Source organism: Calonectris borealis, chromosome 1, assembly GCF_964195595.1.
Source record: "Calonectris borealis chromosome 1, bCalBor7.hap1.2, whole genome shotgun sequence".
NCBI classification, from domain to species: domain Eukaryota; kingdom Metazoa; phylum Chordata; class Aves; order Procellariiformes; family Procellariidae; genus Calonectris; species Calonectris borealis.
In genome coordinates this window covers 197,099,819-197,125,462 of record NC_134312.1, presented here as the reverse complement: position 1 = coordinate 197,125,462, position 25,644 = coordinate 197,099,819, and the positions used below count along the sequence as shown (strand labels likewise).

The 25,644-nt window shown below is 44.1% G+C and overlaps 1 protein-coding gene across 1 annotated transcript in view; it reads left to right on the top strand.

The window, feature by feature from the left end:
- The first annotated feature begins 344 nt into the window (after nt 1–344).
- The window catches only part of MTUS2 (microtubule associated scaffold protein 2), a 287,663-nt gene continuing 262,363 nt past the window's right edge, over nt 345–25,644 (top strand). Inside the window, exon 1 of the mRNA XM_075139830.1 lies at nt 345–681. The gene's annotated coding sequence lies outside the window, so the exon portion shown is untranslated. The remainder of the gene's footprint in view (nt 682–25,644) is intronic.

Below are 25,644 nucleotides of genomic sequence, written 5' to 3'. Positions count from 1 at the left end.
AGCAGGTTTTGTGCTCGGAGTCAGAAGTAGGCTGAGAAGATGCGGTCCTCAAAGCGCCTACCCAGGCCGGAGAAGGGGATCTGTGCGAGAAGGGTATTTCCAGCGTGAGGATCAGAGCTTGGGGGGACCTTCTCCCGCCAGCTCGCGCGGTGAGTCTGCGAGTCAGCTGCTGGTTTTGGTGAAATCACGGGAGAAGGGAGATTGCTGCCTTTCACCACCACCACCCTGAGCCAGCTCATCCTTCTAGCTATTTCTGTCTGTGCTTATCTATAGCATCATCCCCCTTGTGCCTGCGTACCTGCCAAGCATTCAAAACAGGCTCTGCTGTGGCAGCCTCCTTCTTTCTCTCCAGCCTGGAGGATAAATGACTGGATTGCTTTTTTTAAATTGTTTCCCTGCATCAAGAATTTGCGGTGGGAAAGCTAAGCTGGAGAAAGGCTTTCAGGAGCGGGTGGCCAGGTCGGCAGATCCCTGCTCGTTCTTAGCCCCTAGGGAGGTCCTGCAGCCTGGCCCTTGCCGGGCTCGCTTGCCGCCCCCCGCGTTGGCGCTGTCTTTGAAAGCGATGGTTTCCCGGAGTGAGATGTGGTCTCAGGTAACGACAGCCAAAGTTTGGATGCGAGAGAGAAGACCTGGATCTGATGTGCTTGCAAGGGGACCCAGAACAGAAAGCTGAGTGCTTCGGTGAGTTCACACAGCAGCCGGCTTGTCCAACGCAGGACACTGTACTCTTCTTTATTAAAGACTGAGTTATTCAATGTAAAAAATAACAGTATCAAAAATCCTAGCATCTATATACTATATGCTGTCTGTATGTTATATGTGCTATTTAGTTTGTCTGGGCTGTGAAGTAGACTGCACACTGCATTTAGTACCGCTTACCATGGCTTGTGACATTGTTCCTGGCTGGGAATCTCAGTGTTTGCATCTGGAGTCGTGCAAACACACGCAGACGCGCAAAGTTTACACGCTGCTTTTGAGTCTCTGTTACAGCACTGGTTTGAGCCAGTAAATTTACTCAGATTGGAAAATTGGAATTAAAGCATGTTTTCTGCCACTTCAGTGTATGACTTCAGAGGCACTGACGCATAGATAATATGTGTATTTGTAACATACTGCTTCTGATCCTTAAAATACAAGGTGCAGATGTAATGGGATAGAGTTTCAAAGCACCTTCCCCACAATTACTTTATTGGAGAGGTGGGAAAAGAGATCGAATAATCAGAATTTTCTTCTTTTAAATAATCAGGTTCTAAAGACAGAATTTGTCTCTTATTTTTTTTAATAACCAAAATATATTTCAATGTGAGGCTGTGAGGGTTCCCCAGATATTTTCTTCTATCCTTCCACTGGCTGAAACTGTCATTGTAACATTTGAAATAAGACTTGGATTCAGACATCCTATACTGATATTTCTGTTTGTCAGATCTGTAATTTACATATGGATTCGTATGGCAATACCTACAGTTGAAGTTGTTTTGATGAGCAAGAAACTTTGGAGTGTGTGGAGTATCTAAATTAATATATTGTTTCTTTTAGTGTTTTAAAATAGCTCTATGCTGTAGGCAACTATTGGTTTATAAAATTTAACTTTAAAATATTAATATTTTTTAGCACTTCCACAACAGTATAAAGATATTTGTGGTTGGCTCCTGCCCAGATGGAGCATTTGGGCTGAGATTGCTTTGCCCTGCCAGCTATGGTCTGGATGACGCTTCTGGCCAGAAGCAGAGTCCTCAGCTTTTTGGCTTAGTTTTCTACTGGACTATGAAGTAAAACCTGGCACGTCCAAGGAAGAGTGTGTTTAACCCTGACTGTTGGAAATTACCCACCTTTCCTTGGATGAGTCAGGCAGGTTTCAATGTATATGTATATTAAGGGTTTTTTAAATCCGTAAGTAACAAAGTTCTAATTTTGTTTCAATCCATAAGTACCGGTAACTAGTTCTTACACCGCCCTTGTCACGAATTGATGAGAAAGTCCTTTACAAATGGGATCACTGCCACTGCACTGTTGCACGCATTCAGGAATGACAGCACAGGAGGTGGGAATCATTTTGTCTCATTTTTACCATCTAAAAGTTCAACTGGTCATTCAGGCCCCCGCCACATCAAAGGGAGGGGTGCACGGTTCATCACACTCTGGAAGAGCTTCGTTCCTGTCGAGTATGTGATGTCTACACAGTTAAATAGCTTAATTCTCCTGCTCAGTCCCAGGTCCTGGTCGCCCGGATCAGATGGGCTGGGTTTCTTTGCTTCAAAGGCTTGTCTTTTGGAGACAACTAATTGTTTCCCTCTGAGACAAAAGCCATGTTAGTTTTCAGGACAGCTTACTCAGGGGGCTGACACTGGAGGAGTTAAGGGTGACATCACACCAGGTCTGGCTCCCCACGTCACGTATGGTACTCCAGTGCTGTCCCAGCAGGAGGGTTACCAAAAGCACCCACATGCCCATGCCTTGCTCCAAGACATGCAATACACCCTTCATGCAGTTAAATGCTGCTCTGGTGAGCTGCAACACAAACATCACGTTACGTCAGACAGTTTTGAATGGAGAGAATAATCAGTTGCCACATGGCACCTTGAGGTGTGGGCGAAGCGCTTCATGTATGGATGTGACCAGGTGGGTATAGACAGGGGTGGCTGTGTGGGTGCTTTGGGAACAAGAGACCTGTCCATGGGGTGGGTGTCTTTGGCAGGGTAAGACGCTGTCTGTGTTGGCCAGGGAAGCGCTTACCTGCTGAGCTGGACTAGATGTGTTTCAGGCAGCTGACAGATGGAGCAGATCTCACCTGGCGTGACTTGCACAAGGTCACTCAGCAGGTGAGTGATGGATGCAAAAGACGGGCCCGTATGTTACTCCCTAGGACACACCACCTCCCCAGCACCCAAGCACCCCGCTTTGTTTGCACTTCCCTCATTCTCGTGTGGTTTGTGAAATGCCTGGGTTAAATGCTAGTGCCTTCATGCCCCACAGTGAGTCTGGGTGGGCAGTGCTTAGCACCATGGCTATGTGAGGATGTGAAACCAGCCATGCCTGCAGGATGAGAGGAAAAAAAAAGGGAAAAATGGTTCTTTTCCTAGATTTTGCAAAACATCATAGCTAAGATCCTGTTGTGCAGCAAAGGCAGCAGGTGCCTGGTACTGTCAAAGTGGTCATGGTGGCTTTAACCAATCCTTTACAAGCCACTAAACCACACAACATTCATGAACAGTGCTGCAGTGTGCGCCTTTGCATTCCAGTTCCTATGGAAACATGCTGTCAGAATGTCTAAAATAAGTACAGTGCTTTGAAACTATTATTATTTTGATCTTTCCTTTCCCCCAAAAATCTCCTTTCTCACCTTTCTGGCTGAATTTTTAATACATTAGAAAGGTCGTTGTCATTACCTGGCAACAGTGTGCTACCCAGCTTACCCATCCTTGGATCTGATGGATCCCAGGATCTGATATGGAGATCAGTGCTCCCTTCCCCCATGCTCCCCACTCAATGGGGTGGCAGGTTGTGGGTGTAAGTGTTGAACATATATATACGTTTGTGTGTGTATGTCTGTGTGTGTATACACACGCTGAAGGAGGCTTGGCTCCAGCTCCCTTCCTTCCCCACGTAGTGAATGAGACAGCGGTGTTTGCCACAACAGCTGAAGGCACAAGCTTTCCCAGCTCCTTTTAGGATCATGGCATAGTGTTGGCTGGGAGAGAGTGCTGGAGGTCACCTAGTCCAGCTGCCCATCAAAGCAGAGCCCTCTTCACTGGCAGTGCAGGAGATGGTTGTGAGCCAGATGGAGACATCCTGCAGGTCCCCTTTGCCCCGCGGGAGGGTCGGCGCTAGAGCAAGCCATGGGCTGTTTGGGACAGCTCTTGCAAAGGAATTCACTTGTTCTCCCCAAAACGATGCTCACGCTGGAAACTGAAAACAGGGCTGTGTCTTTGAAGCACTTTTTCTCAGTGCTCCCGTGTTTTCCTTGTAAAGCTATCATCTCCCTTAGAGCAGTCTCCATGACCTTAGTAATGTCTAAGATTTTCAAAGTAGCCATGTCCCATTTTCAAAAACCACTTTTGATGGGAGAGCTTTAAGAGAGCTAGGGCTAAACCCAGTAAAGGGCCACCAAGCCTTATTTAAAAATAGGTGGTAATTTTTGCTCATTTTTAGGCTTCTGGCCTCTTGCAGCCCCAGAACCTAGCGTTAGATACCAGGAGATGAGCTGGAGATGCATCTTTGGCATTCGAGGGGGAAGCAGGTACTTAAATTCCTGAATCACTTTTCTGGATTTTTGGGCGGTGCCAAAACCCATGATACCCCTGTATGCTATGTGATACGTACTTCCCTTGGTATCTGCATTCTCCAAGTGTCTTCTGGTCTGCGACAGACCTGCCGTTTCTGTAGAGCCCTGCCGGATCCCAGGAGCAGAGGTAACAACAAAAGCAGGTTGAAATAAAAAGGAGTTGACACTGGAGCAGTATTTTTCATGACTGCACACCCTAGACAAAATGTATTACAGAGTCATGATGGTACGGATCTAACTGACATTATGCTTTAACATTAAACCACATTTCAGCCATTTGAGAAATGTGGGCATCTGTTTGAATCCTATTCCAAATCATCAGGCCAAATTTTGCTCACAGGGTTACATTTGCACAGCCAGTGAGCAGCATGCTGTGTAATTGTGCACCCTGCTTTACGTTGCTGCGTGGTTAGTCTTCGCGTGACGTTTTACATGCTTGTGGTAAGTGTAGTGGCAACATCGGATCTGTTTTATTTTGGTGCAACACCAAAGGCCAGTAGAAGAAACATGAGTCTAATCTTACGGACAGAAGAAAGTTTTATAGGCTGATTTCAGGGTTGCTATCATAGTGGCGTTAAACCACTCATTAACCAAGCAGACAAATTAAAATGTAAATGCTGGTCCAAAAAAAAGTATTGTGAAGCTTGGCATTTGCATTTCATATCTGCGAAGATCCTTCCTTCCTTGAATAACAAGTGTTGGCTCCAGCACTGAAGCAAATACCAACAGAGATGGGAATCGTGAACTCTGGAGCAGTTGCAGATTATAAAGAGAAATCGCTCTGTTTTAACATGGAAATGCAAGGCTGAGATTTTGATTGTGAGGGCTCTTCTCGAACTGCTTTGGAGCTGGGCCACTGTAGATGTAACCTTTCTAACCCGATTGATAAGTCCATGCGTATATACAGTATGTAGGTCATTCACATTTATTCTGAGCCCAGAAATGAATGCAGTAAGACTTCAAAATAGGTTGCCTTTCGACTCTTTCATTGTAGCAGATTTCTCTCTCCCACTCCTCCTTGTTCATCTATGCATTTTATGCTGGAAAAAAAGCTGGAAAAAGATATCACCTGATATGCACAGATAAGTGATGAAATGCTAAATAAACAGCTACATTGATGAGAGAGTAAGGGGCAGCTGGATATATGGGGCATATATCTGCAAGTGTGAGGGACAGGTACTCTGAAATAGGGAATTATTTACACCTTTACTAAATCATTGCAAATTCATTTAGCAGTCATGGGAATTTTGGAAATACCTTCAATTTGAGAAGGGCAATATTGCAATTATTTAAAAGAATTATTCTGGCGTATGCCATTAGATAATATTAAATCCTGACCGTAGTCAAATAATTGTTAAACTCCCTTAAGAGAAAAATTATAAGTTATCTTGAAAGTAACGGACTCATGAGGAATATACATGTGTGGTTCAATAAAGGAAAATCACAGAACATAAAAGTGGTTTTTAAAGGTGACATTTGCACATGTACAGTATTATTAATTTTTTCCTTGTATTGATATATTTCATAGGCTCCCAGTCTTGCTTACTACACCAAATAAATTTTCTTGGGCCCCAGTGATGTCAGGCATACTGAACGTGGCATGAATGGTAATGATAGATGGTCGTACTTCAAATTGAGACGTAGTGTCCATGGGTTCCCACGGGAATTTGCATTAAGTCTGGTCGTAACTAATGATCTGTGAATATAAAAATCAATTGAATTTGAAGGTAGTACTGGACTGGGAGATATTGCAAGCTCTGCTGAGGACAGAGAGAAGTTTATAGCTGGGGAACTAGAAATATTAGATTTCCTATCTGTAAGGCTCAAATAAGATAAATGTAAACAGACAGATCTGTGGAAAATTATCTGAAAATATGTAAACAGTAGTGCTGGGAAAGAGGAGAAGAGGTTCAAGTTGTAAGCCTGTAGTGCAGTGTCTCTTAATACCAGAAAAGTATTGACTCCTTGACTGTGCCAGGCCGAGCCAGACACTGGGAAACGGCACTATGCATTCAAGACACTGGTGAAGGGAGCAGCTAAAACCTTGCTTCCCTCCTGGCACGGTATCCTGCCAGGATCGGGAGCCCTGCCGGCACTGAGGGCTCAGCGAAGGGCAGCGGCTGGCCTGCCGCCACAGCGAGCTGCCACCCGAACCTCCACCTGCAGCAGTTCGCCTCGTCCTGCATCTTACACCCGTCCCTGTGTTCAGTCTTAGCTCCTGCTGGTGGTCAACGGAGATAAAAATGGAATTAAGTATAAGCAGAGTGGGTGGGCGACCGTGGTATGTGGGGGCTGAAGCTGAAGAGAGACGTACACCTCTGCAAAGCAGGGCCTAGCCTGTTTTACGTTGGGTATCGGGGCAGTGGGTTGAGTTGCTCCCTGCACGTGTCTGCAGCTCTCCCCTGAACAGAGACCTGAGACCGCTATAGAATTAAAATCACTGGATAAAACCGAGTGTTTAAGTTCTAGGTGGCTAAAGCTGACTCTAACTGGGATGTGCCATAGGGAAGAGGGAAGAAGCTGCCAGATTTGCCACGTGGCCTGGGACTCTTGAAGAGTCTGGTGGCCATTCATGGGGTCTGAATTTTCTTCAAAATAGCACACCGAGTGTAACTTATTTGTGGCATGTGTTAAGATGTGGATAACTGCATTCCTTGTTTTTCAAAATGCCCTTTTTTTTTTTTTAAATGATCTTTTTCTTTGCGCGATGTTGCAGTGCAAAGAAAGGCGAGTGCACGGCGGAGGTGCGAGCAGAAGGGTACCGCCACGGAGCCCCGTTACGATAGATGGGGCAGAAACAGCAGAAGAGGAAAGGGGAGCAGCCCCTACACAGAGCCACCCTCACTGAAACACGAGTCTCCTAGGTCACGTTAGTTAAACTGGGTAAGCAGAGGGACAGCAGTCAGGTTTTGATGTTGGAATTAATTTTTACCAGTCGATACCCTTTGCCTAATCAAGTATCTATATGCCTTCAAGGATTAACACTTCCGTGTTTAATTTATCTGCCCCTGATTAGGATCAGAGTCAGGGTAGATTATAATAATTTCTACTTTAACTTCAATTCTGTGTTTTCTCAGTTAAAACATGACATACGTTTTGTTGTCTCAGAAAATGCTTTTGCGCATACCTGATGTGTGTGTTTGTGTAAGTTCTCCCCCTCTTTTCCCAGCTGCAAAGAGCATCAGTTTTCGTAGATGCCCCAGGGAATTACATTTTAGCACATCCTTGTGTTTGAAATTCAAGATTTCTTAGAGTGAACGTACAGCCTACTCTCTCTTCAACCACATAAGATACTTTTTTTTTATAGTAGAAGGATGGGGTGCTTAAAAGAAAGGAAGAGTTTCCAGTAAACAGAGCACTAAACTGAGCATCAGGCCATCAGCACCTCCCTCGTTATGTTATTTATCTGTCCGGTGACCTGGGACGAAGCATCTCACTGCTCTGTTTCTTCCACACGTCTTTGGATTTTCCCCACACTTTATCTCGTCCTACTGTAAACTCTTTGAGGTGGTGTCCGTTTCTTACTGTGTGTTTGTATAAAGCCTACAGCACTTGACTGTCTGCCTGTGAGCAACTGAAAATGAGGGCATATTTGGGGATGACAAAAAAGTAGAAGACGCTTGCGTCAAGGGGTTGAACATAATAAGTAGTTGAGACGAGAAAATAATATTTTTTTCAGTTGGGCCTAAAATGCCTGGTCTATTTCTAGAAGGAAGCTTTCATTTCTAGTAGCAGGAGTACATTGGGCATAATCCACAGGAATTCAGCTGGAGAGGAATATAGTTGCTAAGAAATACCTGTTTTGCTGAGCTGCGGTTCTTCATGTTAATATAATCCATAATTTTCCATTGATCCCTCAGAAATGGTCGTTTTCTAATGTGCATAGTTAGTGTGGATTGCTTCAGATGTCCCTGGGCAGGCAGTTTTGGACCCGCACTGTCTGGGCTTTGCCCCCTACGGCAGGTCCATGTCCCTGAGCTGGGACCAGGACACCTCTTCTGGAAATCTCCCCCCATCCCTCTTCGCTGCTGGGTGGCTGAGAGCAGTTACAGAGAAAAGAGGTTGGAGGACTGCAAGAAGGAAACAGGGCCACCTCTCCATCCATACTGGAGAGGCTGTGAGGGACCATGGTGACAATTTTTACCTTCTTTTGTTTCTCTCTGCCTCTGGAAAGGGCATATCAGGATTTTTTGGATTGTGCTAGTTTTTTCAGAGCCCTGTGGATGCTTCTGTAAGCATTATTACTGCATTCTTCCACGTGGGGAGAAACTATGGTAGAGGTCAGTTCTTAAGAGTATCTTGCTTCAATCGGATCTCAGCAATTTCCTCAAATCCAGTTGATAAAGCAAAGCCCAAACTACCCTTAGATCTCCAAAGTACCCATCCACCTCTCTAATTATGCCCAGACCAAGTCCTTCAAAGAGTTAAAAAACCTATAAATTAATTCCTCTGGCCTGTTTCCTTCCCCAAAATATTTCATTATAGGACAGTTTGAACGCAGGGGAGAGATTAGCAAGTTTTTGTAGTTTTGATCACGTGCATATTTGGATCAAACTGATAACGTTTTTTGTGAGATCTGAAAATTCCTTTTTTAAAGTAAATTTAATCCCTCTGAGCATATTGTGCACTTTATAGCTCTTAAATGATGCTTAAGCTCCAAGTTCTGTCACTGCTTATGAAAAATAGATTGTCTTCATTTGTAAAATCATGAGAATCTTTTAAGCCTGCTGGCTCTCGTTGCAGTCAATGGGATATTTTTGCTTTGTATTCCAGCTGGAAGAGGATCAGCTCTCCGGCCACTGGGAAATGTATCTTTAAATTGTCCTGCATCCTACTTCATTAATTGATGCATTCTGCACTAAGCCGTGACATTTTCATTTTCTAAGCTGTTTATTAATTCCAACACTGAATAATTAAAAAAAAAAAAAAAAAGCACAAGGAAAACGTATCGTTGAAGACCATCACAGAAGTTGTGTATACAGGAAAGCATGCAGACCATAGGGCGGATTGCAAACGTAAACAAAGAGCTACATAAAAGCCAACATAATCCAGAAGCTGTATCCCCAATTACGCATGTGTAGTGTTTTTAAATAAGTGCTGCAATGCCCTCATCGAATGCTTGTTTGGTACTTTTAACTACAGAACTTGGTGTGGAGTTACAGGCTGACATAGCAAAGCAGCGTTATTAACCTGCTTTCCACTATAAGATATGGGATAAGTGTGGGACAGCATGTTCTCTTAAATTTTTTTTTTTTTTTAAATGCTGTCTATGCAGATTAAGCATGCAGTGGTGTCCTACCGTATTTCCGCAGGGAAATTAAATAACAACAAAGGGAAAGGAAAAAAAGGCAGTGCATTTTGAGGGGCTGTGAGGAAGCAAACTGAAATTTGTGGGTTAGTTGCCAAGAGCCATCCTTCTGTGTCTTTGGGAGAACAGCAAGCGTTTTACTCTATCTTCTTCCCTAGTGTTTCACTTTTTGTAACAATACAAAATCACAGCAATGTGTTTTAATCTTTTGCTTCTCAGTATTGCGCCTTATCTTCTCCTCCTAGGTTTCCAGAGAAAATAGGATTCAGAAACTTTGATAGAGAACAGATCAGATAAATCTGTGCAGGTTTTCATCTGATTTGTACTGAAATGATGCTATGTGCAGTGCTGTGGCAAAAACACAGGGTAAAATTAAGACTACACAGCCCTCAGGAAGTGTTAAGATTTAATAGCAAGACTGAAACCTGATGTGCCATTCCCAGCCCCGTTGAGCTTTACAGCATGGCCTTTGGATGCTATTGTAAGTGTGCTTCAAAATGAGCCTCTGCTTGGTTATGCAAATTATTCTTGTATCAAGGAACCACTATGTGCTACAAAATTAAAACTGGGAGGAAAAATAACCGCTGTGGGATAATATGCAATAAATCCACTGAAGCTGCTGGCTCTGGTGAGGTAACGTCTTGTTCCTCTACGGGTGGAACATTTCTCTATCGAATCATTACAGTTTTGCTCAGAAACATCCTACTGCTTGAACCGCTGTGGAAAGAACAGTAATGTCAAGCATATACCAGCTTTTCCCCTGCTGGGAAATGGGGTGCACTGGCGTGATGGTCTGAAAAGCTCAGCTGCGGCAGCTCTCTGTAATTGCTATTCCCTTCTGATTTCTTTGCTGAATGCACAAAACTGCTTGTAACAAACAGATCTGAGAACAAAATCCTTGACTTGTCACCAGTGTAATACTCTGCATGCTAAGCTGGGGTTTGTGACTAGTTTGCCTTCATCGTTCCTTGCGATCACTATTTGATATTGAGTCTCTCATCTCCTGTTACGGTGCCAAAGCCTGACACTGAGAGCAAATGCTTCTGTTTCAATTGGTGATGTTTAATTTTTCATGATCAGAGCAGTTTAGTGCCTCCCCAGGTAGGAGGCTCCGATGCTAATTAGCAGGGAAATGTTTTCTTGCTTCACAGGACACATGTGCACTCTGCATTTTGGTTGTGTTAAAACAGCTGAGCTGAGTGGGATTGGTGGTGGTTACTGCTGGCTGCACTGAGCAGCCTTTTACTACTATTGCTGCTTGAAGAAAACACTCCTCAGTTTTCTCTCCTAGCCTACACAGCTGCAAAAGAAAGTCTTTTTTTGTGTGGAGGCTGTTGAAGGAGATGTGTAGTCCTGCTTGGAAGCTGGTAAGCGTCATATCCCAGACAGCAGTGCTGTGTTTGTGTGGTGTGAACAAAGGGAAGGCTGGTTTGGTTCTTGTGTGTATTCTTTCGTGATGAGGAGTTTGGTCCTTATAATATTAGATGGCAATTGGCTGTAGACCTACAGTAAAAAGATCTCAGACCTTCTATGATGTATTTAAAGTTTTGGGTTTTTTTTTCTTTTGTTTTTGGGATTAGTTTAAAATGATTGCCACTTAAGATTTATTTTTTATGACTGTGTTGGGTTGAAAAGAATGGTAAGGTTTATCTTACTCACTTTTTTAATTGAGCTTTTATCAAGGCAATTGGATAGCACAACAGTTATTATATCCCCACTTAAAGGCTGTTATATGGAGTATTCAGGGCATTGCTTATAGGGGGTTGTTTTGAATGTATACTTACTCTTTGCATAATTTCCTAAGATGTTGTTTAGCCTCACCATTCATTTCTGAACAACAAGTCACACAGAATTCTGTTCTTCTCTTTGATCCTGCATTGTTTGCTAGGAGGATTTTCAGGAGCAGTGTTTTTTAGTCTACTGCACATAGAGAGTGGGGCATTAGTAAAGAAATGTAAATCAAGGAATTAGAAGTATCAAATAATGATTTTTTTTTCATCTGTTTGTGCTGAAGAGAGGTGGCTGAAATATATTAACACAGCAAAACCTCTCCTGTGATAAAGTAGAAGAAAAAGTTGAATGTTATGTGGACTACACCCTTTAACACCATAGACCGAAGAGGCTGCCGCAGAGCTCGGACCTGCCTGGGCTGCTCCAGCGCTTTCCTCTGTAGGAAATTCCAGTTTCAGAGGAGGGGGTTCAGAAAATGGAAGCAGCCCTGGCAGAAACTGGGCACAGAGCTTGCTTTGTGCAGCCGGGTGCTCCCACATGCTTATTTCCCCAGCCAGAGCAGGGGGGGGTCCTGTGCCAGCAGAGACTCCCGGTGGCCTTGGTGCCCGTAAGGCATGGGGAGTAGGTTTGACTTTCCGGGGGGCTGTCAACATATCCCGCCCCACAGGGAAGCAAGGAGGAGCAACGAGGAGATCTTCAGCAGTGACCTGACTGGAACGGGTGAGCCCCATGATGATGCTTTGATGAGAGGCAGGATGCAAGGCTCCTTTCCTCTGTGTACTTCACCGCAGACTGCAGAGCAGGTCCCATGAGAACATTAGGGTGTGCATGCCTTTCCATAGAGGGTCTAAGATTTTAGGAGCTGCTGTAATTAAGTTTGAGATTCTTAGTTTGGAAAACAGAAGTTTAACCTCAGGGCTTGAGTCTAGGGCTGGGATTGCTCATAGCAGAGATCCCTAAAACCATAGCAAATGCTAAAGCTGCACCTTGACCACAGTTAGGGATGTTAGGGTTTGAACGAACGTAGCAAGTCAAGCCCTTAGGACTTAAATGAGGCCCTAAAGGATTTACAGAGCTGCCAGGTTTATGTGTCCCCACTGGCCTTATGTGGGAGGTAGGTATATACATAGACAGCCCAGTTTCTCAGCGCTCAAGAGGACAGGATTATAAGCACTCAAGAAAATGTTTAGCAGAAACCGGAGTGTTGCATGGTGCTGTTGCCCATACCTGGGTTGCTCAGGGCTTCTTGGGTCACTGTCCTCTTGAATACTGGTGCTAATTCCACTTAGACAGCACTTGGGTGCCTATATATGCTCCTCCAGGTTTTACCGTGGGTTTCTAAATAAAGTGAACTGCTCTAAAAATGTCTCTTCTTTCTCCTTGAATATTTCAGGTTCTTTTGCCAGAGTGGAAAACTTGAACAAAAATGACTTTTTTTGCCAACATAAAACACAAAGATGTTATTAAAAATAATTGAAGTGGCTCAATATATTTGAGTTTCTGAAGTGCTACTGATGAGTTATTTTAGTTGAAGTTGGGGATCATAACAGGGTGGTGTCAAATCAAGGTGCTGTGTGTGCATTTCAACAGGACGATACGAATTCCAGCTAAAGGGAAACCTGGCTCTACATGTAGTGAGATTTTAGCATTTGCTTTCAGATTTTGGATGGGTGTACACGCTGGAGAAGCTAAAGAAACAGTCCACAATTTCTTGCCCTTCACAAATTTTGACCTAATCCTCTTCCTTAAAATAAATAAATGAGAAAAGCCAGCTGAGAGCTCACGTGTGTCAGTGAATGGCTATGAACTGCCACCTTCTTCCACCTGGGCAGGAGTAACTTGAGCAGCTCTTGCAGTTTTCTGCAACTCCTGCAGGGTTTGGTGTGGTCCCTCCTGCAGCCAGACATTGGTACCAAGGTCCCAACTTTCACTGACGACAGAAACCAAAAGTCTAGTCCTCATGGCGAAGAAATCGAAAATATGATTTACAGACGCCCAAAGAGAGAGTGGTTCAAAAAAACCCCTGGCCCAAAGTGTGGTATTAAAAATCAGTAAAATCTCATTTTTAAGCTGGGCTGTGATATTATCAATTTTTATTGATAGGATGGTGACATGCTGAAACAAGAGGATTTCGGAGCTCTGTGGAGTTTTTCTCTGCAGCCATGGAGGCTAGAAACTTTTTTAAGTGAAAGCTTTCATTCTTATTTAATCTCATGCCTCTTGGAGCCAAGTCCTTTAAGAAAAACAGTAACATAAAATTCAGCAATTTGTTGCTGCTTCTCGGGGATTTTTTTGGCAAAATTGGTCTTGCCTATCCCCTTTGTGTTCAGTCAAAGTTAGTAAGCCATACTTGCCACGGCAAATGGGCGGGATTTGCTGAGCCCCCAGCTCCTACTTTATTTAATAGAGTGCTGAATCCTTATTTGGGCTATATGTACCGTTGCCCTGGTATAGGGGCAATAAAAATAGTTTAATTTCTGTATTAGGCTGCTTCTTATTAGTTCAGTATTTTCTATACTCAAACTGCAGGGTGGAAATGTTGTTTTTGAATGAGCAAGTCTTGAGCTTTTTGTTCCAGTGAGCTGCAAACGCTCCTCTCAGAAGATGGCGGACCAGCCCCACTGAGCGGCGTGGGGTGTGTTGCTCCCGGCCAGAGCCAGCAACTGAAACACTTTGGTTTGTAGGAGTACATTTTATTATTGAGATGTCCTGTGCACGCCACATACTTCAGCAGAGCTAAGCAGTCTGTGTGCTAGGGAAACACTTCCAGCAATAAACCTGAGCTGAATAAATTCCTGTTTCCTGTAGCTGGGGAATATCCATATGTCACTGATGAATTCTGCCAGCTCACGTGTTGAAGTTCTGGGTTTGATACCGAGATTTAATTTCCAAAGGGATTTACTAAATCAGTGCTGCTATAGATGGGGAAGCACGTAAGTAAACACAGATTAATTGATTCAGGAGAACTGAGGTCCTTGCTTGGGAAAAGAGTGTCGGGGCGGGATCCCGTAATGGATGTCTGGGTGTCACTGTAAAATATTGACGATCGTTTCTGTGGTTCAGGTTACTGGAGTGGATGAAATTATATCATATAGAAGAAAATTGATTTGCATTCATTCATGTTTGGGATGCACAATTAAGTAAGAGCACTGTTTATCAGAAGACATAATGCTGTGTCTTTTTATTGTTTACTGTAATGTTTTGTGTGTTCAATTTCTACAGTATTTTACCTGGGACCTTTTAGAGATCTAGAAAATTGCTTTCATAAATGCACAAGAATGAGCAAACAGTGGGGGGAAAAAACCAAACCAAACCAAAAAACCTCATCTAATCTCATCTAGTAACTAGTTTAAAGTGACAAACCAGTAGGAATTCAGAATTAATTACGCTTCACAGCTAATACTGACTTGTTAAAGATTTGTGATTTTAGAGCATCCTACTGCATTACGTAGTGATGAACTGGAATTTCAGTGTTAACTTGTAAGTAATTCTAATTCATCAGCCTATATATCTCTGGTTTTTGAGGTAAAAAAAGGCAAAAAATTGAGGGTCTTTTTATATGAATGCACAGAAAAGTTAGGCTTATTTCCTTCGTAAAGCATTTAATATTTCATGCCTCCTGCCAGCCCAGCTGGGAATCTTTAAAAGCTCTTTATAAGAGCTGACCAAGATTTTTTTTGGCGTAGGTTTTTTTTTCTTTTTCTTTTTTTTCTCAGAAAATGCTGATGGATCAAACTCGAAACTGGTAAGTTTAGATGAATTTTTCATTTTATAGAACATTCAAAAATGTTTTGAAACTGAAACAGGACGCCCCTGTGTTTTCAAAGTAAAAGAATCTGATTTTGTTTGTAATTTTGGGGAAGTTAAAGTAAGGTAATTATTATACCAAAAATAAAAATAAAAGGCAGAATCAAGCAATATTTTGGTGCTATTAAAAATATATTATTCTCCCAAATACTACAGATATTACTGTTCTTTTCTGAACATTTTACGGTCATATTCATTTGCTGCTTAACCTATGAAAAAAAAAAAAATTCTGTCCCCAGAATTAGAATTAACAAAGACTCAGTCCATTGGGACTCTGGTTTTGCTGTTGATTTTTATGAGGAAAATGGACTGGGACCACTGTAAGGGGTGGCCTTATGAAGCTTATGACAATTATAATAAGTATGTGATAATGATAGATGAATATGGAAACATACAGATGGCAGCTGGTGGTCCATGAAAGATGCAGGGAGCCACATCCAATTTGTTGTATTGGTTAAGACAGGTTTATTGTCCATCAATGCACTGTGTGGAGTGTATCACAAGTGTCTGGTTGCTGTGTGTTCCTTCTCTGAATAATTCTTGGACTTGCTCTGCTAGTGATAGCTTATTTTTTAAATACATATCTTATTGGATATACATTTCTGTCATTCAGTTTTAGGCCATGTCCCATTTCCTCCACTGAATAATGAACCTTCCCAGCCTCTTTTCTCCCCTCCTTGAAATGGAACAACCATTAGTGTTTTTCAAGGGTTCAAACTCACCTAGGAACCGCGTATTTTCTGTTTTTCCATGGTTTTGGCAGTGTGATGAGCTGGAGGAGATGCTGTCCTGGGTCCCGGCGGTACACGGAGAGCACACGCAGACCTGTCCTGACACGGTGGTTGTGAGCGGTCTTGCAAGAACAGGTTGGAAAACTCGACGTGGGATCCAGTTTAGTGGATATGGTTGTGTGGATAGTATTGGAAACCAAAACCCTTTCTCTTCGCCAGCTGGTTCAGGTTGGCTTCCCGTGATGCCAGGGCCCCTCAGCATCAGTCCTGCTGGCCTGCTTTTAAATACGAGGGATATTTTGGGGCCAGTGGTTTTCCCATTGTACCCTCAGTATTTGCTGGAGAACCTCAGCTCTGCTGCTGCCATTTTGCTGCTGGTGGCTCGCTTCAGATACAGCACCTGCTATTGATTAGAATTGATTAACATTTCTGTAGTGCTCTTTCTTAATGTAGGGCTGGGTGTCATTACACCCATGTGACAGTTGGTAATTTGCAGCCCAGAAGGGTAAAAGGTCCCGTCCTCAATAATTGAACCAGAGCGGTGGTTGTGCTAACATGCCGTGGTGGTACCTAGGGGTCCAAAGGAGGGGTCTGTGCAAAGTGCCCCTGCCCTGGGGGTCTCAGGAGACCTGCAAGACAGAGAGGGGGAATGGAGACACATCTCTGCCCTTGCAGCGCTGGTGTCTATCTGTTGTATCAGAGCAGCTTCTTGGAAAAGAATTTGTAAAGAAAATAAAATGTGCTTTGGACATCAGTCTTCTAGCAGCTTAGGACTCAAAATCATTTGAATAATTGAAGGTTATGAGCTCCTGGAATGAAGCAGTGATCTAGTGATGCAGTTAGTGATCTGGTATTAACAAAACTCACTGCAACATTTTCTAGATTTCTTCTTCATTTTTTCCGTTATTTGCATTTCTGATCTTTACATAGGCAACTCTCTGAGGCAACTCTAGCAGCAAAATAGAAATTGTAAGGTGCATAGTAACTTGCTGCTAAACTGCTACTTCTATACATAAAATCCTTCTAGCTTTACTTGGGTAAAGCAGGTGACTTCTCCTTGACTTACAGCTGTGAGGAAAAGAAAATGCTTTTGCTTTCCAGGAATGAGCGTGCTGGCTGCTGTTGGACAGAAAACAGTGGCAAGCGCCAGCCTGGACGTGCCACTTAGCTGAGGCGAGCGTGTTGTTGTGGCGTTGGCCTCCTGTAGGAGCTGCGCTTTGATCTGAAGGGCCTTGACACAGCAGCTGCTCTGCTGGAGGGGCCACCTCAGGCACCAGTGAAAGTCAGACCCCTTGGTCAAATGTTTCCTCTCCTGCTGCATGGGAGAGCAGGGAGGGGGCGGAGGAGAGGGGGAGGAGGCACCTGAGGACGTGCATGGAGGGGGGCCGTGTCCCTTACCCGGTGTGGGGCAGCCCTGGGAAGAGCTGGAGGCTCTGCATCCTCATCACACTCCTGTAAAAGCTGGCTCGAACAGCAAGGTGATCGGGAGAGGATCTGAAAGATAACACTTTTACTTGCTTTTGCTTCAGTGTGATTATTCAGGATCACTTGAAAGATTTTTTTTTTTCCTGCTCAATTTCTTTATCCAAAAAATATTGGAAATGTCCTGTCTTTTCTCCCCTCTTTGGGATCTATCAGAGGACTTAGATGTGAATAGCTAAGGGGTTTTTTTCTCCCTTAATTGAAAGCCTGGAACGTTTTGATCTTTAATAAGCATATCTTTTCTTCCAGCTATTTATACAGTGTCCATACAAAATAGATTTTAACATTGCAGAAAAACAGTTTTAACCCATTTGATCAAAATGATTTCTTTTCCTCAAGCAGAGGTCACTCTCATGGTGTCATAGTTCTCCTTGTTCCCCACTCATCAAGAGGGTCTTTCAAGTAAATAAGGCAGACAAGGACTGAATTTAAAGAAAATGTGGCAGCCTACTCTTTGAGTCCCTCTCTGTACATTAAAAAGAAAGGAAGAGATCTAAGTACTAGATTTCATCTAGTACTCCATGTGTCCTGATTTCCCCAAGCATGTCGTCTGCTAATTTGGTGTTCAGGACACCTCGAACGCTCACAGCTGGTCTTACATGGCCTCAGTTTCCAAAAGGCTGTTGCCACCCCAGCTCTCAGGAGTGGCTGCACACGTGCTGCGGGGCGCAGGTGCCTGTACGCCCGTCCTGGGTCTCTGGGTGGCTGTGGGGAGACCTTAATTTCATCCCATAACCATCAGTTCAGATTCTGTGAGTATCACCATTAGTCAAAATTGATCAAATGCCAGTTCTCCCTGCTCCAATTCCTCTGTCTCCAGGGGCTGTGAGCCCTGGCCAGGCAGGTCATGCTTCCATCTCCATCTCAGTTCTGTCCCTTCCCTTCCCATGGCAGCCCCTCCATTTCAGAGCAGCTGTGCTCTGTGCAGGCTCCTCCGGCAAGTCTTTAGCTGCCCGCTTACTTATCCGAGTCACCCAGCTGCTTGAGCTGGTAAGGATCTTACCACTGATTGCTACTTCTGAACCACCATTCTGTGTTCCCTAATATGAAAAGAAATTTAAAAAAGTACTTTGCACTTAGATGACATGTAAGTTTTGCTATAGTTAGCTGGTATTATTTGTCAGATTATGGCATATTATATTTGTCTCTTCTTCAGATAGGGTGTTGTAGTGCCGTTAATAATGTTTGCAAACACTATCTGCTGCTAGACCGGGCAGTAATGGAAGTGCTGTAATGAGTCTGAACTGGGCGGCAACCAGGGAATCATCAAATGGTGCTCCTATTAAAGGCCCTGCAAATTCATCTGGGAAGCATCTTTGCGGGGGAATGGACTAGCTGCATATTCAGTGAAATTGGCATTGGATTTGGGGATGTGTAGAGGTCATGGTAAGATTCAAATGCATTCACATCAGTTATTCAGAATGTAATAGTTTCCAATACCACATATTCTGCTTAGTAATGCCTTTAGCAATGATGGAGGGAAAAATTAGCCTGGGGTGATGTCCACATTTTCTTAGAGAATCAGACCACTCATTTTGCACAGGTGTCTCTGTGTTTTGTGTGCATGTGTGTGTAATCCATCACTTGCAGAGCCAGTGAGCCAGTTACTATTCTCTGGAAAAGGCAGAAGCTAAAATCTGCTGTGGATTTATGCCGTGCTGGTTCTTTTTTGCCTGACTGATTACTATCTAGGTTAATATATTATACATTCCCATGTATTATAAATATGTCTATTATAAAGAATATAAGAGGCAACAACCGTAGCTAAGATTGCTAAATAGTTTTCATTACACAGTTTCCTGGATTTAGATGGCCAGAACTTTGTGAAACGTGCCTTTCTGGGCGAGATATCCCAAACATGGCTTATGTCCAAAGATGACAATCTGATTTTAGAAGTTTTACAGATCTACTTAACAGTATTTTTGAGAGAGAGGAAAGTGGAAAAGGAAATGTTTGTATTTAAAGCAATTTTGGAAATGCTCTGTGGGAAGGTGGGGATCATATGAAACTTTAAACCTGATTGTGCTTGTACAGCAGGGGGTTCGGTGTGCTGCAGATTTTGGGGAAGTTACATTAATGATCATTTGAAAACCAGCTGATGTTTGTACACAGCACAACCCCCATGAGCCCTGCTGTCAATCTCCATATGAATCAGGTATGCATGCAAAGTCAGTCAGTTTTATAATTAGCCACCTGATCCAGTGCACTGCTCCAAGCTGTCTCAGAAAGCTTTCCAAGCGTTTCAGGGAATGCAAGGTCATGGCAAACAGACTTTCTTGTAGCAGCACGAGCCCTTCTGCGCCCCCTTGGCTGGAGGGGATTGATGTCCTCAAAGTAAATAAACTTGGCTACGTACAGGGAGTTCAGAGAAGCCTTTGAAGACTGGAGCCCCGTCATCTCAGTGGGGATGTCAGAGCCCCAGATACTTTCTGTAGAGAAGTCTCCAAGCAGGCGTGCTCTGCTCCCCACCCCGCCAAGCCTGCTGACGCTGCAGGCACTTGCATGGATCCGTGTAACCCCACTGCAGGGAAACTCTATTAAAGTGGAGCACTCAAAGCCAAATAGGTGTCAAGAATAAGGTTAAAGGCACAGTTTTACTCGCCCCATTCCCTTCCCACTGTGTATTCATTCTGTTACTCTGCAGTTGCCTCACTGCAGCGCCTTTTTTTCCTGGGAAAGCACAATTAGGTTGGAGAAAGAGAGTGCCCAAGGGAAGCAGAGGCGCTGCTCGTGCGAGTAGGTGCTGTGTGAGGAGCTGTGCTGTCCCTGGGGACCGTCCTGGGGATGGACATGGAGCGGTGCCATCGCCTATCGAGTAGCGTGGCAGGGAGCTGAGTGCTCCTGGTTGTTTTTAAGGAGGAGGGAGCAGGTGGAGGTGCTGCACCTCCCAGAGAGGGCAAGGGCTGCCGGTGTGAGAGCAGACCCCGGGCGGCTGCTGGTCTTGTGGAAACAGAGGCCGAGAGGGCCTCTGTTGTCTGTGTGGGCAATCAAGGGCTGGCAGTGTTACCAGAAACAAAACCAAAGGAGACGTGTAGCGGCAGGGCCCAAACCAAAATGATTTATTGCTGGGAAGGCATGGCATACGCTGCTTTGCTGGGGGAGGTTACTCAGAACTAATTGGTGTGTGGGTTGGGGGTGCCCTTACTTGTGTCGGAAGAGTTTAGTCTGAGAACAAGAGGCTGCTGTGCGGGGCGGGATCGGTGCTGGTGTGGTTTGAGCATGGCCAGCATGTCTCTTCCTGACCAGACACAGCATCGTCACCTCTGCCCTGTCCCTGGAGCTGGTGTGCGTGTCCTGTGCCTAGGCAAAGAGAAGAACCTGTGCACACTGTGATTATTCTGCAGACTATAAAGATTACTTTACGTATGTCTCAGAAGCTGGCACAGAGGACTCACTGTTGGGTTCAGTGTATTAGTAACTGCTGAGAAGAGAAAAGTGTCCGGCTCCTCTTTTTCTTACAGCCACATGGATGGAAGTCTTTGGAGAGCTCAGTGCAGACTTTCCCCCGGCTGGCCCTGAGGTCGGGTGGTGTTTGCTTCCTTCAGGGATGGGTTTTCCTGCCACTTACTTACCTGGGGCGCTTGTTTCCTGTGAGACCTATGGGAGGGCCGGGCCTTTCTTAGCTGCCGCTGCGGATGACACTGTCTCCCACGGCATTCTCCTAGAGAAGCTGGCGGCTCACGGCTTAGACAGGTGAGACAGTGAGACAATTTTACCCACTTTTCACTGGGTAAAAAACTGGCTGGATGGCTGAGCCCAAAAAGTTGTGGTGAATGGAGTTAAATCCAGTTGGGGACCGGTCACGAGCGGTGTTCCCCAGGGCTCAGGTTTATTTAGCCTGGAGAAGAGGAGACTCAGGGGAGACTTTATCACTCTCTACAACTACCTGAAAGGAGGTTGTAGCGAGGTGGGTGTTGGTCTCTTCTCCCAAGTAACCAGCGATAGGACGAGAGGAAATGGTCTCAAGTTGCGCCAAGGGAGGTTTAGATTGGACATTAGGAGAAATTTCTTTACTGAAAGAGTGGTCAGGCCTTGGAACAGGCTGCCCAGGGAAGTGGTGGAGTCACCATCCCTGGAGGTATTTAAAAGAGGTGCAGATGTGGTGCTTAGGGACATGGTTTAGTGGGCATGGTGGTGTTGGGTTGATGGTTGGACTCGATGATCTTAGAGGTCTTTTCTAACCCCAATGATTTCATGATTCTATGTGCTGTCGTGTCCCCACCACAGCAAGTCCCGCAGATAGTAGAGCTGTATTAGCGGGGCACCACACTAATAAGGAATAAGCTAATAAGTAATAAGCTACTAAGTCCCTTAGGAGATTCCAGAAGTAGCTTATGAACAGTTAACCTGAAGATCTCTGCATCACACTTTGTGCACTTTAAACCTGCCTTCTGTCCCTTCTGACGCTTGGTGTGCTGGTTCACCAGCTGTCTTTCTCCCGACCATTTATCATTAGGCAGCAAGCTGCAGGGAACCGTGTGCGACCTGAGGACTTGTTCCAGGAACAATGGCTAGGGTAATGCAGGTCACGTCGGCTTTGTTCCTTCCCTTTGCACAGGGTATATGCTGCCTTTCTGGGCTAAATAAGGGAATTTGCTGCGGGGAAGCACCCCGGTGCAGGTGGCTGCTAACACTATTGAACTCTTTAAGCAGCGCCTGCTGTTTCCATTGATGCCAGCAATTGTACTGCTAAAAACTATAGGGAGTTAGACTCTGCAGACATCTTTTCAGCATCTGTTTCATATCATATAGATCCTATGCCTGTATGGGATACTCAATACCGCTCCAGTGGAACTTACCTTCTGCATCAGATAAACTCTGTGTTTCCTTTAGGAAGCCCTAGCCAGAGGAAGAGACATTGCTTACTTTCAATGAGGCCAGTTAGCCTGAAGCAATCCACCTGGCTACGGAAACAAGTTCTGCGTGATGCTACTTTTGCTTCCTCCAAATATTTGGTGTAAAGCTGAAGCATCTAGTGAGGCTCTAGCCAAAAGTTGATTGCAGTCTCTGGGTGTGTAAACCACAGGGTAGCAAAAATAGATGCTTTTTGCCTTTCTTTGAAGAATTTATATCTTTGTTTTAAAAATAACATAAAAAACTGAAGAAGGTGCAGGAAGACCCCATGGAAATATGGGAAGAAAATACAGTGACAGGCATTGAACACCGCAAAGAAAGCCTAAGAGGTGACTTGATGTCTTATAGAAACTTGGCCATAAATGGATAGTGACAGTAACAGACTAGCGAAGAAAGGATTGTCAAGGACTAATAGTTGAAAGCTGATACCATTGAAATTCCAACTGGAAGTAAGTCACCACTTCTACAGCTCAATAAAGAGGCTAATGAATGAAATTTAATAACTCGTGATATACAGAGGTCAGACCAGATAATTGGTTCATTCCTCTGGGCTTAAGTGCTGTGAATCCAAGAACTGATGTACCTTCTGCAGTTTCATCAAGAAAAAAATGCGTACTAACTAGCAGACACAGTTCCTGAACTCTGAACCAATTTGAAAATGTTTTCTACAATCCAGAATGCAATTTCAGAGTGTTAGAAGTTCAGAGGCATTTTTGCTTCACTTTTTTTTGTGGTAAAGTTTTTCTGAGATCAGTTATCTCTGAATTATTACTGTGTGCAATTTGGCAAGTATGTGTGAATTAAATAGATTTAAGAAAATCTTTGGAAAATAATATGAATGAAGAATCCATTAAAAAAATAATGTTTCCTAACTGAACAGTATTTTTATCCTTTGGGAAATTAAACAAATTATTTTGCTTTCAGACTGGTATAAATTAGGAGTAATTAAATTGAAGTCAACAGAGCGACATTTGTCAGATTGGATGTAAGCAAGTTTATATTGCAGTCCACCGACAAGGAACCTTGTAAAATGTGTTCCTTGTGGGTTTTCTGGTTTCAGCTGTTTATTAGGACTGCTTGAATTATTCATGGTGTATAAATTATCTGATAAAGTTGAATCTTTTTTCTGTCGGTGAAAAATTTGCAGACTGCCTCTGAATGCTGGAAACGAAGTATTTTTAGCCCCTGGGTGTTTGTAGAGTTCACTTTGACTATCTGCATTTTGCTAGCCGTGGGCCGGTAGCCAGTGGGTTATGTTCATCATGTGTTATTGTCCCAGCTTGGCTGAGGCACTGGCATCTTTCAAGCAGGGTGAATATACATAAACAGCGAATGGAAGTCCCTTAGGAAGTGACGGGGAGTAGGGTCCTCCATGTCGGTGCATGCAAGACCCGTAGGGCCAGCTCTGTCTCAGCCCCTGCACTCAGATGGTTCCCGGACTGAACTAGGGCCTCCCACCTGTCCTCTGTCCCCTCCATCCCCAGCAAAGCCAGCTTATCCCCTCTGGAGCCCTTACCCCGCAGTATCCAGCATGTCGAGTCATAGTCATGCTGGAGCATGAGCCCTGCTGCCTGTCCTCTGCCCTGTGACCTGCCCGTCCTCAGCACCTGAGCTCGAGCATGGGGGTTCCCACCGTGCGAAAGCAAAACACAGGAGTCTCCTTGTGACTGGCCTTTTTCTTGTGTGCATATATTAATATATATGCATATATTCATACACACATCTATGTATTCTTAAGTAGTAATCAGTAACCAAAGTCTGGGGAGGGGAGGAAAACCCTCTTCTGCATGGCTCTTCTTTTCATAAATTTTCCTCCTGTGCGAGGCAGAGAAAAAGTGTGGGAAGAACATGCAATCTTCAGTATGTACTCAGGGAATTAGCATTGCCTGGTGTGCTTGAAGTAGTGCATTGATAAAAATGTGGTTTTAATTGTTTGGAATGGTTACACTGAAGAACTGCTCTTCGTGTTTCCTTTGCATTAGCCTCTGTCAGGCTGTTCTTAGAATAGCCTTGGACTTGGAATGGCTGAATTTAGTTACTGTTAACACTAGAGATATTTAGCCGCATTTTGAGGGAGGAAAAAACTAGAAACTTTCGGGAGCAGGGATAGCTTGTAAAGATAGGAGCATTAAGAAGTTTGTTAGCTGGTCTGTAGTAATTAAGCTCATTTCCATAGCAACATTATCACTTCAGCTCCAGAATTTTGAGATTTTTGTGTGCCCAGTAATTAGAACTAATATCCTAATTTTAGCAGAGATATCACATTTGTATTTGGCGAGAGTCTTGTAACTAAGCACACTGTTTGGAGAGTGAAATAATGTTCCATTTTCCCTGATTTCTTGGATCACTTCAGACTGCTTAACTAGCTAAAAGCAAATCACTGCAGTCTGCTCTCTCAGTACACATGACTGGTTTTATCTTTCGGGAGAATAGATGCATATATATATATAAATATATATATATATAAAAAATGTACTTATTTATAAATATAAAAGCTTGTCTATCTGTGCAATCCTCAGCAAAACACAAAGGCGGAGCTAAAGTACAGCAATTCAGAATACCCATAGAGTCCTCATCTAAATTGCTGCAATTTAACACAGCGATGGCCTCTCTCCCTGATGAGGGATTTGTGTGGGATACCGCTGGCCCCAGGAAGGGAGGGCATCCCGCTTGCTCACCGGCCTGTCCAGCCACGGGGTCATGTGGTTTGGATCTGCAGGGAAGGGAGTCCCCCATCCCATCTTGGTCTCACTCCCCACCTGCGCTTCTTGGCTTCCCTGGGACTTCCCATTAACCTTCCCAGAAGCCAACCTGCCCTTCACAGGAGCTGTTTTTTTCTGAGCTTCCCCATGAATAAACAGCTGATGAGATGCACAGCAAATAGGGAGAGTTTTGGCAGCACAGAGGGGGATGTTTGTGAGCCCTGCAGAAGTCCCCAAATGCTGGCAGGTAGCACCCAGGGGTTGGGGGAAGGAGGGGGCCTGCCCCTCATCTTCCCACTGATGTTTCTGTAAGGCTGAAGACTGTGATCTTTTCCAGGACAGACCAACAACCACCCTTTTTATAACAAAACAGAAGGACTACAGGAAATCTGTGGCACCAGACTGCCATATTTCCAGTGAATTCAGTGCAATGACTCCGGTTTATAACATGTAGCCCCATATGACCACACTCTGCCTATATTGTATAACCAACCTGCCAGTATATACTATTTCATAAATATATAGACATTTGCATTCCAAATTAAAACATTAAGTTTTCTCCTCACTAATGTTGTCTGTGAAAAGAATTATGAAAAACCAAGCAGTGTCAGTAGGAGAACTTGGGTTTATGTGGATTTGTGTCCTCCATCCCCCAATTCCTCTCAACTCCTGCAGTATGCTGTGCTTGATCTGGGTTCCCAGCCTGGTGGGCAGACGTCAACCCAGGCTGCAGCTGATTTGGAGTTA